Source organism: Notechis scutatus, chromosome 1 (assembly GCF_049901735.1).
Source record: "Notechis scutatus isolate UNSWTSFEM ecotype Mainland chromosome 1, rNotScu1.2, whole genome shotgun sequence".
NCBI lineage: Eukaryota > Metazoa > Chordata > Lepidosauria > Squamata > Elapidae > Notechis > Notechis scutatus.
In genome coordinates, this window is record NC_142009.1 from 113,679,957 (window position 1) to 113,693,316 (window position 13,360).

General features: G+C 34.3%; 1 protein-coding gene across 1 annotated transcript in view; it reads left to right on the plus strand.

Annotated features, from left to right (window-relative positions):
- Positions 1 to 13,360, plus strand: part of BACH2 (BACH transcriptional regulator 2) — a 165,999-nt gene that overhangs the window by 79,092 nt on the left and 73,547 nt on the right. Inside the window, exon 2 of the mRNA XM_026666567.2 lies at positions 12,559 to 12,701. The gene's annotated coding sequence lies outside the window, so the exon portion shown is untranslated. The remainder of the gene's footprint in view (positions 1 to 12,558; positions 12,702 to 13,360) is intronic.

Here is a 13,360-nt window from a genome sequence, read left to right on the forward strand (position 1 = left end):
GAAACTCATAGAAACTGTCTTGATTTTATCATTCTCTTTCAGATAATTAAAAATGGTAAAAAGAACTTACAGCAGATTATTTTGTATCCTTCTGAGAACGTTTTTTTTAGTTCCTTCAGCTTGAATCAAAGTCAGAAGTTGGGTTATTTAAAAACTGATACTACGAATAACCAGAGAAAGGTGTAAACTGAATGCTGTATTGTATCTAGATTGCAGACTGAGAATAACTCTGACCCTCAAAAAAAGTGCCATCTCCTTCATGCAATAAACTGCAGCTCTTATCATTGTAACTGCCAGTTTTGACCTTAAATTGCTCCCTCCAACCACAGCGGTTCTGACTATGTTTTTGAATTTCAGCAATAGAACAATGTAGCTGTGTGGTTTGAAAAAACTTTCACCCTGCATTTCTACTGTTAAAAAAAGAAGAGAATGTGCAAAAATCTAGGAAAAGAAGGCCCTGTTCCATTAATAGTGTAACCCTGATTATATTATAGCTCCAGCTACTTTTCAAGATTTTTCTTCTAGCACAGAGATTCTATTGCATTCTAGTGTGGTACATTTGATAGTTGATGCATGGGCACCTCGTATTCCCAACTAGATAGAACAAAGAGTACAAAGTATGTTTTTCCATCTAAGATACATGTGATATATATCTGTTTTCCCAATCTTTCTGTTGTAGAGTTATCAGAAAATGAGTATAGATGTCATCCATGTGTCATTAAGATAAATAAAGTTTAGTGAGTTTCCATAGGAATAGTGGTGTCATATGTTGTTCAGGCCTGATTCTGATAACCTCTTCTGGGTGAGTCTCTTTGGGTTAGTTTGTGCCGTTTACTGTGTCAGCCTAAGTCAATTTAAATGGTTGTTAGGAAAACAAAATATGAGGCAACTAATCATGCCTAAGGTTGTTGGAAGTTTTGCAAGTAACTATTCCTCAACATGTCTAGAGAACTCCAGGTTGGGAATGATTGTATGCAATATTTTAGAGTAGTAAAATATTTTCTAAATTACGATAACATGTTTAGAATATTTATATTTAGGTTCAATAGGGAAAACTTCAGGGAAGTGATAATTGTTCTTTAAGCAACTCAGTACTTCCCCCCTCCCCCAATGACAAATTCTGTGTGGGTAAAAATTAGCACGTAGGTATTTTAAAAATCTTCAGCAATCAAGAAAAATGATATTACAATAAATACAAAAAATAACAAATAGAGTAGTATATAAAGACACAGATAAGTATTTGTCCTTATTTTGACATATTCACATGCATACACTACAGGTTCTCACCAACCTTTGTAGAAAAAGCTGATATAACCAAAAATTTGTTTTAGTCACAATTGGTGAAACTGCCTCATAAACTTGTATAGATATTAGCAGTATCTAAAGAGACCATTTTGATAGGGAATGTCAAGGGGTAGAAAAACACTTTGCAAAAGATGCTGGCTATCTTTGAAAATATTTGAGATGACTTTCAGAAACATTTTGCATAAAGTCAGTCTTAAAGTAACCCAGGGAATGCCTGTCTTGTCTGCTGAGCTTGGTGTCGGCTTTCATGAATCCCAGTTCTAGATATATCATATGGCTTGCTTCCATCTTAATTGGTATAATTGTAAGGATTTAAGCTCTGACCTCTACCATTGAACTGTAACTCTTCCTAATGGGAACATAACTTGCAAGCAATAAATTACAGCACAGAGAAAACAGAGGACATAATGTAATGTAAAGGGACCAGCACATATGCTAAAATTCCATACGCAGTTGCCAAGAGAAAATGTTTTCCCAAAACCCTGGAAGGCCACCACCAATCAAACTCTTACTTGGTATTAAGTCAAGAATTAATGTTTGTATTGCTTTCATTTACTTGTTTTTAGTTGGCCTGAGGATGCTCCATTAGTTGTTGGTGATATTCTGTCAGCCTAATGACTCATAGAGGATGACTCATTGGGTGCTGCAGTTTTTCTTCCTTTCATAAGAAAAAAAAAGGAAATGGCTTGCCTGTAACAATAGATTGTTATTGGCAGGGATTAAATGTTTTCATTTACTTTTACATTTATTTGTTTGCTTGTTTTTTTATTTGTATAACCACCAATCTCATATATTTGAGTCTGAGTGGTTCCCAGTTACAAACAATATAAAACAGCAAAGCCATATAATTTAAAACAATAAAAACAATATAAAATATTAAAACTTACAAAATTAATAAGTTGGATAGTGTCACACATTAAATTTCCAGTTAAGATTTATTCCTCACCTAGTCAACAAATGTTCAGCACTAAATTGACGCTAAGTAAGAGAATCAACAGAATTCAAGAGGAGTTGGGCTTGGATCATTTATAACGACTCTAGCTGATTCCTCTCTTGAGTCTGCCTCTGGGTTCTGCTTCTTCTCCTACCTCTGGTCACATCTATTAATAACCATCAAAGCTGTTTAGGATACAGCATCTGTCACACTCCTGGGTCACCATGCCTATTGGTGACATTTTCAGAGCCTTGCAAAAGACCAGCAGGATTGGGATCAACCTGATCATTGATGGAGGGAGGACGATGTTCCATTTGGCAAGGACCACAACAGAAAAGGCTGTCTTCCTGGGCCCAACAAAACAATACACTCCTTGGCTGACAGGATCTGGAGCATGCCCCTCCTGTTGGACCTATTGGGACCAAGTGGTCCTTCAAAAAACCCAATCCGCCAAAGGGGCCTTGTAAGTCATTACCAGCACGTTGAATGGCACCCTAAAGCAAACTGGCAACTAATGCAGTTTACAGAGCAGGAGTGTAACATGCACCAACAGTGGAGCAAACATTACTGTCCACAAAACAACATTGTGCACGGTGTTAAGTTTTCTCAGCTTCTGGTTGTTTAAAATGGCAGGTTTCAGATTTTCAATGAGATTCTGTAAATTTTAGAAGTTATGTAGTCAATCTGTATTCAGATTAACAGAGTTGGAAGGGACCTTGTAGGTCATCTAGTTCAAGTGATATCATCATACATGTTATATATCTAAGTTACCAGACAATGACAAATTCCTTTAAGGAAGGGTATATTTTGATTGAGGGGATGTTGCTGTTTTTTTAAATTAAATTAATGTGTATATTAGTTCTACTTTTATTATGTTTCTGTGTAAATAATGCAGAATTTTTTTAAGGTTGCTAAATATCAATTTAGCCTCTTAGGTAACATTCAAAAGTTTCTTACAATCATGGTTTTTCTTGTGAGGGTTCAGTGTAGTTGCCTCTTGTATGGAAGGCGTATGAACCCCATTCATGATAATTACATTGCATTATAGTTTTCCACTATAAAATCCAGTGAAAGATTTGAACTTGTACAACTAAACCTTTTTTCTAACCTGTCTTCCCAAAGTATAGCTCAAGTTGTGAGCATGTGTGAAAGGCTACAGAAAAGGGTAAAATTGCTTCCTCCCTATTCTCCTGAGAAGTGATTCCATCAGTCAGAGGAGTTAATTAAATGTGACACTGATATCCAATTTTTAGCAAATACTGCACTTTTACAGCTTTAAAATTAATTATGGACAATATTAACCCATTATTTTATTTTAGTTAATTAAATCCTTAAGAGATGTGCAGATTCTACTCAGGACGCTACTTCCTTTCCATTTATGTGAAAACAGAAAGCTGAAATGAAAACTACTTTTCTTCAGCCATCTTTCCAACTGAGTACCTTGGCTTCGGGTCTAATCTCATGCACTCCTTCTGCAAAGCTTTTCTGGATTACTTTCTTCCAGTTGCAACCAGATGAAGCCACATTTCTCTTTCTAGTTGATCTACTGTTCTCCTCCCTGCCTCTCTCCCACCCACCCACCCCCATCATTTTAACTACTTAAGATATTCCATTATAACATGAACATAGACTGCCCCATGAAGAAACCTGTAAGGGTACATATCTGCCTTTACATTGGCCTGCTACTTAACTCTTATGCCCTGATAAATAACTCAATTTTACTGTACAGAACATAAGGCTGCTTTCTGTATTGGTATTTAAAAATTGATTAAATGCATGCATCCAACACAGTAGGTTTCCAATTTTCTACCTCTGGGGAGCTTTTCCATCAAGATATAATGCATTGACTTTTATCCTGCATAATGCAGAATATTTTATGAAATAATTCTAGAATAAATCTTTGGAGTATATGTCAGACTTGCATGCCTTTATTTTTCTGAGTGTGCATTGAAGATGTGCATTGAAGATGTGCAGCAAATTATCCTTGCAGCTGCCCATTTCTGAGCATAAGACCTCAGTAGCAGATTATAGGGGGAGAGAGAGAGAGAAATTCAAAGCAAAAAATAACCCTACCTTATTTTACTTTTAAATCATGACTAGACTGATCACATTTTGTACAGATAGATACTTAAACCATTCACAGCTTTTCATGGAGATTGGTAGATATCAAGGTTCCCTTTGTTAAGAAAATTTCAGAAAGACAGATAGTAGTATGAGTATGAGTGGGATATTGGTTGACTTTTCTTTGGAAGTAAGTCTTAGTTTCTAGAACTAGTGTCTAGGCATTTCATTTTTTTATTTAACTATATTGTTTTATTTATAAAATATTTATAAATATTTATTTATAAAAGATTTTATGTATGTTTATACATTATAATTCACTGTGTTAGAGTAACCAAGGAATTCTATCCATAGGGTACATTCTTTTTAGTCAAGCAGACTTGGAAATATCTTCAAAATTACAAAAAAATATTTACATATAGGTTTTTAAAACAGCAGCAAAAGAAGAAGTGTAAATAAAATCACTAGATGATTCAACTGACTGATTCACTGATAATTATTAGTTGGAAAAAGTATTTGATGACTCAGATGCTTAATGCTGTCGCAGCTTTTGTATTTCAGTTTCATATTAGCTTCTTTTTAGGAATAGTTTTTATTTGATAAAGTTAAATTTATTTTGTTCCGTCAAAAGAGCACCAGTAGCTTAGCCATAAACCTGTCAGAGTTTGCTATTATAATTAGTCTAACAAAAGGACATCGCTATTAAGCATGTGTCTTTCCCTTTATAGTTAAACTGAAAAAAATAAAATTTGCATTTCTCTGTTACACTACAAAGGAAACATATGAGTCAGAAATTTACCACTTCCGTATCTTAATTATTCCATTCAGGATATATATAAAATTGGTAAGTCAACTCAAAATACAAAATACTTTGCTGAATCACACAGAAAAACAAAATTACAGGTAATTTTATTTAATTAATAGTCTAAAACACATCTGGGACCTCAAAATTGTTTGGGAGAGAAATCATTCTATTTATCAACGACATTTAAAGTAAGTTGTCAATGTCTTGTTCCTCTAATTTTTTTTTTTTGGGGGAAATAATTCCTAATGAATGATTTTGTAGTGTATGGTGATAGTAATTCAGTCATGGCATTTGATGGAATTTGTTGAAAATGTTACCAAAGGCCAGATATTGCTACACTTAATACTGTGTTTGTTTTCAAAAATATGTTTTGTATTCATTTTACTGAAGTCAGTGACTGAGAGTCAAGCCAAACGTTGGCAGAAACCTTCTTCAGTTATGCTGTAAACTTCAGGAAGGGATTGATAAGGCATGTGCCCCTTCTTCCATTATTGGTTGGGCTAGTTTCATCACCAAACCTCCAAAACATCAAGTTGATACACACCCTAGGTTTCATTTTCATAGAACTGTAAAGATGATTGAAACTTCATTTCTGTTGTTATTTATATTTTCACCAACTACATGAAGAGTCTTTTGAACGTTCCTTATTTAGGTACAGCAAACCCCCCCCCCCCAATATTTTTGGAAACTTCAGTACAGTAGTTTACCTCTGCTACTGAGAATTTTCTGCTTAAATTCTGAATTTGATTTACAGTATATTTAGCTGCAGGAAGTCTGCTTCATCAGCACTGGAACCATTTCAAAATCATGCAGAGCTACTAGCAGGAATAGTATTTGCATAACCAAAGTAGCACATCTGTGAAAAAAGTTGATGTCATCCATAACAACTAAACATTAGGCCTAAATATATGCTTTGAAAATGATTCTGAAGAAGTGTTGTGGGTCTCTCACAAGTGCAGCATCTCTCTGCTACTGTTTAAAGTAGCTTTCACACAAAAGCGGAAAAAACAGATCTGGCCACTTTAAAGTTTTGAATCATTACATTTTTAAATGTGCTCATTTTAAAGAAAAATAGAAACAAAGAAGATATTTGTAGAGCATAAGTATTTTCTTAAGCCAAGTCCCTTAAAATCAGGGGTGGGATTCTACCGGTTCTGTAGAACCGGTAGCTCTGAAGAGCAGCAGACATAGAACCGGTTCTATGTCTGCTGCTGTTTTGGACCACCTGCCCGCCCGGGCTCTTACTTGACCTTTATTTTCTGGTTTTTCACCCACAGCTGCTTTGCGCGGCACAGCTGCAGTTGAAAAAGGAGGGAAAAAGTGCTTTTTCACCCGTGCGCAGTGCTGCTCATATGTCCAGGCAGCAAGCTGACGATGATTTACACATGCACGCGCAAATTGTAAATCACCAAACTGGTAGTTACACCAGTTGGATCCCACCCCTGTTTAAAATATGTGAAAACTATCCTAAAAAGAGTTTCTAAAATGGAACATACAGATGATATTTAATAGTTCTAGAATTTAAGAACTGGATTTTGTCATCAAGATACTCTTCATAGCAATAAATAATGCTTCCTTATAGAAGTTGCAAAGAAATCAGATTATATCATATGAGAATGCAGTAAAGACAACCAATGTCCTATGAATATACTTTGAAAGCCATTAACCAAGAAACCTTCTACATCAGCTAAAAGATTTTAGGACCAGGAATGGTAATTCCATGAGATCCATCTAGACCAGGGGTGTCCAACTCATGTTGTCATGGCATCATGTGATGTATAGCGACTTTCCTCCCGTTGCTAAACCGGGCATGGACGTGGCCAGCACATGACGCATCTGGCCCACAGGCTGCCAGTTTAACAGCCCTGATCTAGATGTTCATGGCCTGCTTGCACCAATCTGTCAAGTTATACAACTTTTGTTACTCTTTTGTTTCAGAAAAGGAACTTTTCTATTTATCAGATGGATTACTTGTTTTCAATATTGTATGGTTCTCCTGTGAGAAGTTACACAAAAACACAACATATTAATGTAATCTTGTTCTGCTTATTAACATTTTATATTCTCCTGCTTAAAATTTGCATTGTGAAGGTTTTATTATATAGTGGTAAGAGTGGAAGAGAGGGAGGTCTGTATGAATTAATGAACACAAACCATTTAATGTTTTCAATTAGAACAATAATTATATTGTTCTCATTGAGCCACTACTGTATACCAAAATACTGTATATAAATCCATTGCCAAACAGTGGGGAAAAATTTACTGCATTAATATCGAAGTAGAAATGTTAGGAAACTGAAGAGCATTAAAAACATCTTTGTTTGTTAATACAAATCTGTTGATAACCAGTATGTCACGTGTAGAACAGGATATTACAGGTACACTATGATATTTTTGTGAATCATTACTTAACAGCTAATCCTGTTATTTCTGAAGCAACTTCATATTTTTATGAATGAAGTAAACCATTCTCTTTTAAGTACCTTAAACGGATTATCATATGTTATTTGGGTTTAAACTGGATTCAACAGGTATAGTTACAGTTCTTTGAAAGGGTAACTTAAATGTTCAGGTGATGAAATATAAAAGGGTAATCTATTTCTATTGACATTCAGGTTAATTCTCAGAATATATTTCCGGTTAAAAATGGCAGGATTCCACAAAATTACAATAGCATAGCTATGCTTAAACTACAGTTTTTGAACCTCTTTACAATATATGACTGGTAAGTTATTCATTCTGTTTTTGTTTTTGTTTTTGCAAGATTTAACACTCGTTTGTCAGGTGGCATTGAACAAAGAAATACTATGTACCAGTCATAGAGTTGTTGCCATAAAACTGAAACTAAATTATTAGTTTTTAGCAAGTTCCTGTAAACTATATTCTGTTACTAAATCATTTTTTCTTCTTTAGAAAGCCTGTGTGAGAATTCCTTTAAATAAATGTGGAGATACATAATGCTTTGCTGTAAACATGCCTTTATCCACTGCTCTCAAAATTAAATAGAATAGTAAAACCCCTGTGACTTGCTGAACTGAATTATGCAGAGAAAGTTATTTCAGAGAGAAATTTCTCTATTAAACTCTAAAAGGAACAGAACAGGGGAATATTTCCTTCACTTTGTTCTGTTGGAATTAGTATGATTGGTATGAGATGATCAATAGTTAGCAATTGTATAATAAATTGAACTTTGCTGCTCATCTAAGCATGAGCATCTACTATAGTTTAAACACAGCCACCTAAAATTTGTTCTTAAAGTTTTGAAGAACTTTGGGAACTGTAGGACTAGTTCTGTAGGCTAGTATTAATAGCTAATTTCTATAGGGGAAAAGCTTAAAAGTCTTGGTGGGAAAAATATTTTTCAATGCTTAAACTTGTTCAGTGAAACTCATGAAATGATTGAGTCCTGGGTGCTTTTTGAGGTTTGTTGTTTGCTTATAGACATTTCATTACCCAATGGGTAACATCATCAATGCTTGTGAATGTGGAGTTTGTTCTCTGTTTATATACAGTAACTCGACCTGCCACTGTTGGTGGCCACTTGGCTTTCTTCTTAGTAGTAGTTCCTTAAGTAGGGTATTGATTAGAGTAAAAAAATAACATTCATCCATTTTGTTTGTTAAGTGATCTTGGAGATCCGGATGAAATTGGGAAATTGGCAGGCAGCAAGGCAATGACTATTGGTATGTAAGTGCCAGAGGGTGTGGAATGACATATTTCAGCTTTAATCTAAAATGTAAATTTTAAATTATTAATTTATATGTCTTTTATTACAAATAGGATAGGCAGGGAGACTCACTAATGAAAGCATTGTATAAAGCTCTGAGGAAAGCTAATGTAGACTAGTCTGTGACTTACAGCAGTTCATTTAGTGACCATTCAAAGTTACAACAGTACTGAAAAAAATGACTTATGACTGTTTTTCCTGTTTTTGACCATGTGGCATCCCCATGGTCACATTATCAAAATTCAGCCATTTAGCAACTGACTCATATTTATGATGGTTGTAGTGTCCTGGGGTCACTTGATCACCTTTTGCAACCTTCTGACAAGCAAAGTCAATGGGGAAGCCACATTTATTTAACAACAGTGTTCCTAACTGAACAACTGCAGTGATTCACTTAACAACTGTGGTAAGAAAGGTTATAAAATGGGGCAAACTTCACTTAACATATGTCTCACTTAGCAACAGAAATTTTGAGCTCAATTGTGGACATGTCAAGGACTACCTGTAGTGTGTCTATCTAAAGTAATTTTTTCAGTGCAAAGTTTTTTCCACATGGTGGTTTTTGATTATTTGTGTTAAACTACAATTTCTATCAATATCCATCATCTCTAGCCAGAACAGTTGATAGATATGCGTTGAGTTGATGAACGTTGTAATAAATATATCTGTGGGGCACCTGACTGGGAACTGCTGATTTTAAGGATGTAGACTTTTGAAGGAAGCTGTCCAATTATTCTCCTGTAGTCTGTCTCTTGAATTGTGAAGTAAGAAACTGTTTTCTATGAAAAATCGTGTTTTTCACTTGTATTACTAGTGAAATAATATTTCTGGCTATACTGCAACTATAACCTCATGGTTGGTAATTTATTTTTACCATGAAAAAAAGTGATTTCTGTCAGCTATTCTTATATTTCAGTATGGCTGTATAAAATAGAAACACGGAATCAGCTTAGAGGAGACACCATGCCTTGGGACTTGGTTAAGTTACAATTTAGCCTAGCATGACCTCTTGAGCAGAGAATTCCAGCTTTCATTTTATTGATCATGTGTTAAATTTGATATGTATTGGCTTGCTCAATGCAGTGCAGAGATATCTAGGGGACACAGGGAGAGAAATGGAGAGTGAAACATTTGCAATAAGGGAGTGCACTGTTTGGGATTCAATCCCAGGCTTTTACACCAGTGAACATCTGTCATCCTTCCAAGAACATTGCAGGGTTAGTTCTCAGGTTGTAAACCTCCTGCATCATATTACCCGTCTCATAAAATAGTCTCCTGTTTTTAAAAGAGGATAGAGAGAAGAATGGCTGAAATCTGTCTTTCCGTGGTATTTAAAGTCTGCATAACATAAACCATAATAATTAAATGGTTTTGGATATTTTTTTGTCTTTAATTGTATTCTGTGAGTTAGATGGGCAGTTTCTAAATTTGATGTATAAACAAAACAAAATAAAATAAATATAACTTACATCTTAAGTCTTTTGAACTGGTAACCACAGGTCTGCTACATCAGAATAGTGCAAACTTGTCCCCACCCTTAAGCTCTCAGAGAGAGAGCTGGGATGTAACATATCCGTCCCTATATGTGAGGTTTTATATGATTTGCACCCTTCTTGGAGGGAAAGGGGACAGTTTTTACACAATATACAGTATATCCTGTGAGGTATTTTTAGTGCCTCCTGGTGGTTTATATAGGTATGTGTTACTCTTAATTGAACACAGTTAATAGAAGATGGATTGTTACGATTATTTTCATTTTCTAACTACATTGCAATCAAAACACCAATGTATGGCTTGATTTGTAGAGGGGAAAAATTACATGGCCTCAAACTACTAAACAGTATGTCTGTTATATGAACTTGGCTATATATGTATAGCTAGGATGCAGACTCACCATATTTATGACTACTATGTGGTGGACAAGACTTTCCTGACCTGATGTGTTCCAGATGTGTGGAAAGAAACTTCCAGAATTTACAGTCAGTATGCCCTGCACTGGCTGGAAGTTTTAGCCCAACGTTGTACTATAGATGTTTATCTCTTCCTATTTACTTCTCTTTCGTTCTTTCAATATTTTGGAACAATTGCAAATTCTTGAAAGCAAGCAGAGCTGTGTTCAAAATCTCCTAGTCCTCTTTTAAGCCCTGAACTAAACACTTTAGTTGTCTTTTCTTTTTAACAAGATACTTAATATTTTGCAGATGTATTGTTTTTACCATTCTGAGAACAGCAATACAAGAGAGAATTCTTTTCAAAGCAGCTTTTATTTTTATTATCCCTATCCCATTCGTCTTAAGGCAGAATTTCCATTTTCTAGTTCAGCTTCTTTTCCTATACTTTATTTGTGAATTAAACGGGCATTCATTCTAAGAAGGACAAAACCAAACTGTGCTTTTCGTAGAAATGATTCTATTTAATATTTTCCAGTATTAATTATCTAGAGAAACATAATGGTTTTGCTGCTGTGGAATTGTTCTTCTCTCAGTCATGTTTTTTTTTTTCTTTTTGTTCAGTTCAATTGCTCAACAAGCCAAAGTGATGTCAGAATGACTACAGACATACCAGTTATCATCATGCAAACAATACAATATTTGCATCGAAGCATTTGACACAAACATAAGGATTGTTCATTTGCATTATCACAAATGTATCTTTTTCTTCCCTTAAATCCAACCCCACCCTAATGCTCCATTTCTGAATGGATAAAAAAAATGAGAAAAAGACAGTTACTGTTCATAAATATTTTCTGGAAAATGCCAAGTAATTTCAGCTCAAATGTGATTATTTGATTTTAAAATATCAAACTGGAGCCAAAGTTTCTTTTCTTCCCATATAGATTCACAGCAATCCTCTACCAGAATATTTTTATATCAAATTTTACCTAAAACTCTGAATGCTGTATGGTTCAAGGAAATGGTTCTGTGGCTACAAGTAACAGAGTGTTATGCCTGAATCAGCTGTAACAGAGAAAGTATCAATTTCACCTTAACCATTAAGTCTTTCAATAGACTTCAATCCACACAATTCATTTGTAAACATCACATAATGAGAAATCATAATATGGATAAGATATGCTACAACAGTGCATCATGAATTTTCCAGTTAGATGACTAATGGTGATGTGAAAAAGTGTTTGTATGAATTATGTTGAAATATTATTAGCTATTAATACCTTTAATGTATTATTAAAGTTTATTAATTATTAAATTTGTTTGCTTCCCATCTTTCCATGAGGTTATTGAAATACGCTTCAAAATATATTAAAATTTCTGTTTTTATCTACTTGCTAATATCATTTTGAGATGCTTAGGCAGGATATTAAAAGGCAGCCTGGCTAGTTCATTCTTTTTGATGGTCTCTCTCTCTGTTTCTATCTCTATATTCTGTGCCTGTACAGAGCGGCATTTTAGAACTTACTACTGCTAAACTACAGACTCAGCTTTTGCAGATCACAAATGGATAACAGGAAAGCTGTATTTTTTTTTATTGAAGATAAGTTTGTAATTCTTGAGCATTTTATTGAAAAGACTAGCATTGCTACCATTAACATATCCTGTAAATGTAAATTCACTGAGTAATCTCTTTAATGAAACTATAAGCATAGATAACAAAATGTAGGTTTAATGCATTACCTGTATGTCATATTAATTTGATGTTAAAAACTAATATGGGAAAGTAAAGGCAGAGAAAACTCATTTTTCTCAATAATGTGTTGTTGTACTTTAGATTGCTGAACAGCCAGAAGATCATCCTGTGAATCTTTCAGTGTTCATATCTTCATGGATTTCTGTAATCGATTAATTTCTCCGTATATCCACTTCCCTGTTTCGTGAGAGTATTAGCCAGCACAGATTCTGGGAAAATTACATGTAAGTCCTACTTTTGATTTCTGTTTTATTAAAAAGAAAAGGGTTATAGAAAGAAGCTTTTTCCTAAAGGGGAGGGAAAGGGAACTCAATAATCTGTGTAGTTCCTGTGAAAGCATTTTAAAATGTAATTTATCAGTTAGCATTAAGCTTTGAATAAATTAAATCTGAAGTACTGTTACTGCCTCTTTAAAACTAAATGGAGTAATTTTGTCATTTTGTAAGATTCTTGAGTACTTTTTTCTCTGACAGCAAAGCTTAGAAGCAGGAATGTTATTAAGCCTTCAGGTTTTTTTAATATGTGAAATTACTGTGGAAATTTTTTAATGAGGCATAGTTAGATATGGAACTCTGGTCCAATATATTTCCTTATAAACTTTTCCATATTAGGTTATAAAATTGGTTGATTCAAAGAACCATACTTTTTACAGTTTATCCATTTATCCATTCATTCCTTTCATCAACAGTGGAATCCTTAAGTCATTGTCATTTTAAGGAAATCAGTTTTGAATTTTGCAGAAGCATGGTAACTGAGAATTTACTAGATGACAGTTTTGATTATAGTAGACATTCTTGTGTTTTGAAAACATGAAATCATATGTGTTTTAAAAATTAAAAACTCTGTAAATGGGTTGCACCCTTAATACATTTGGAGAAGTAAC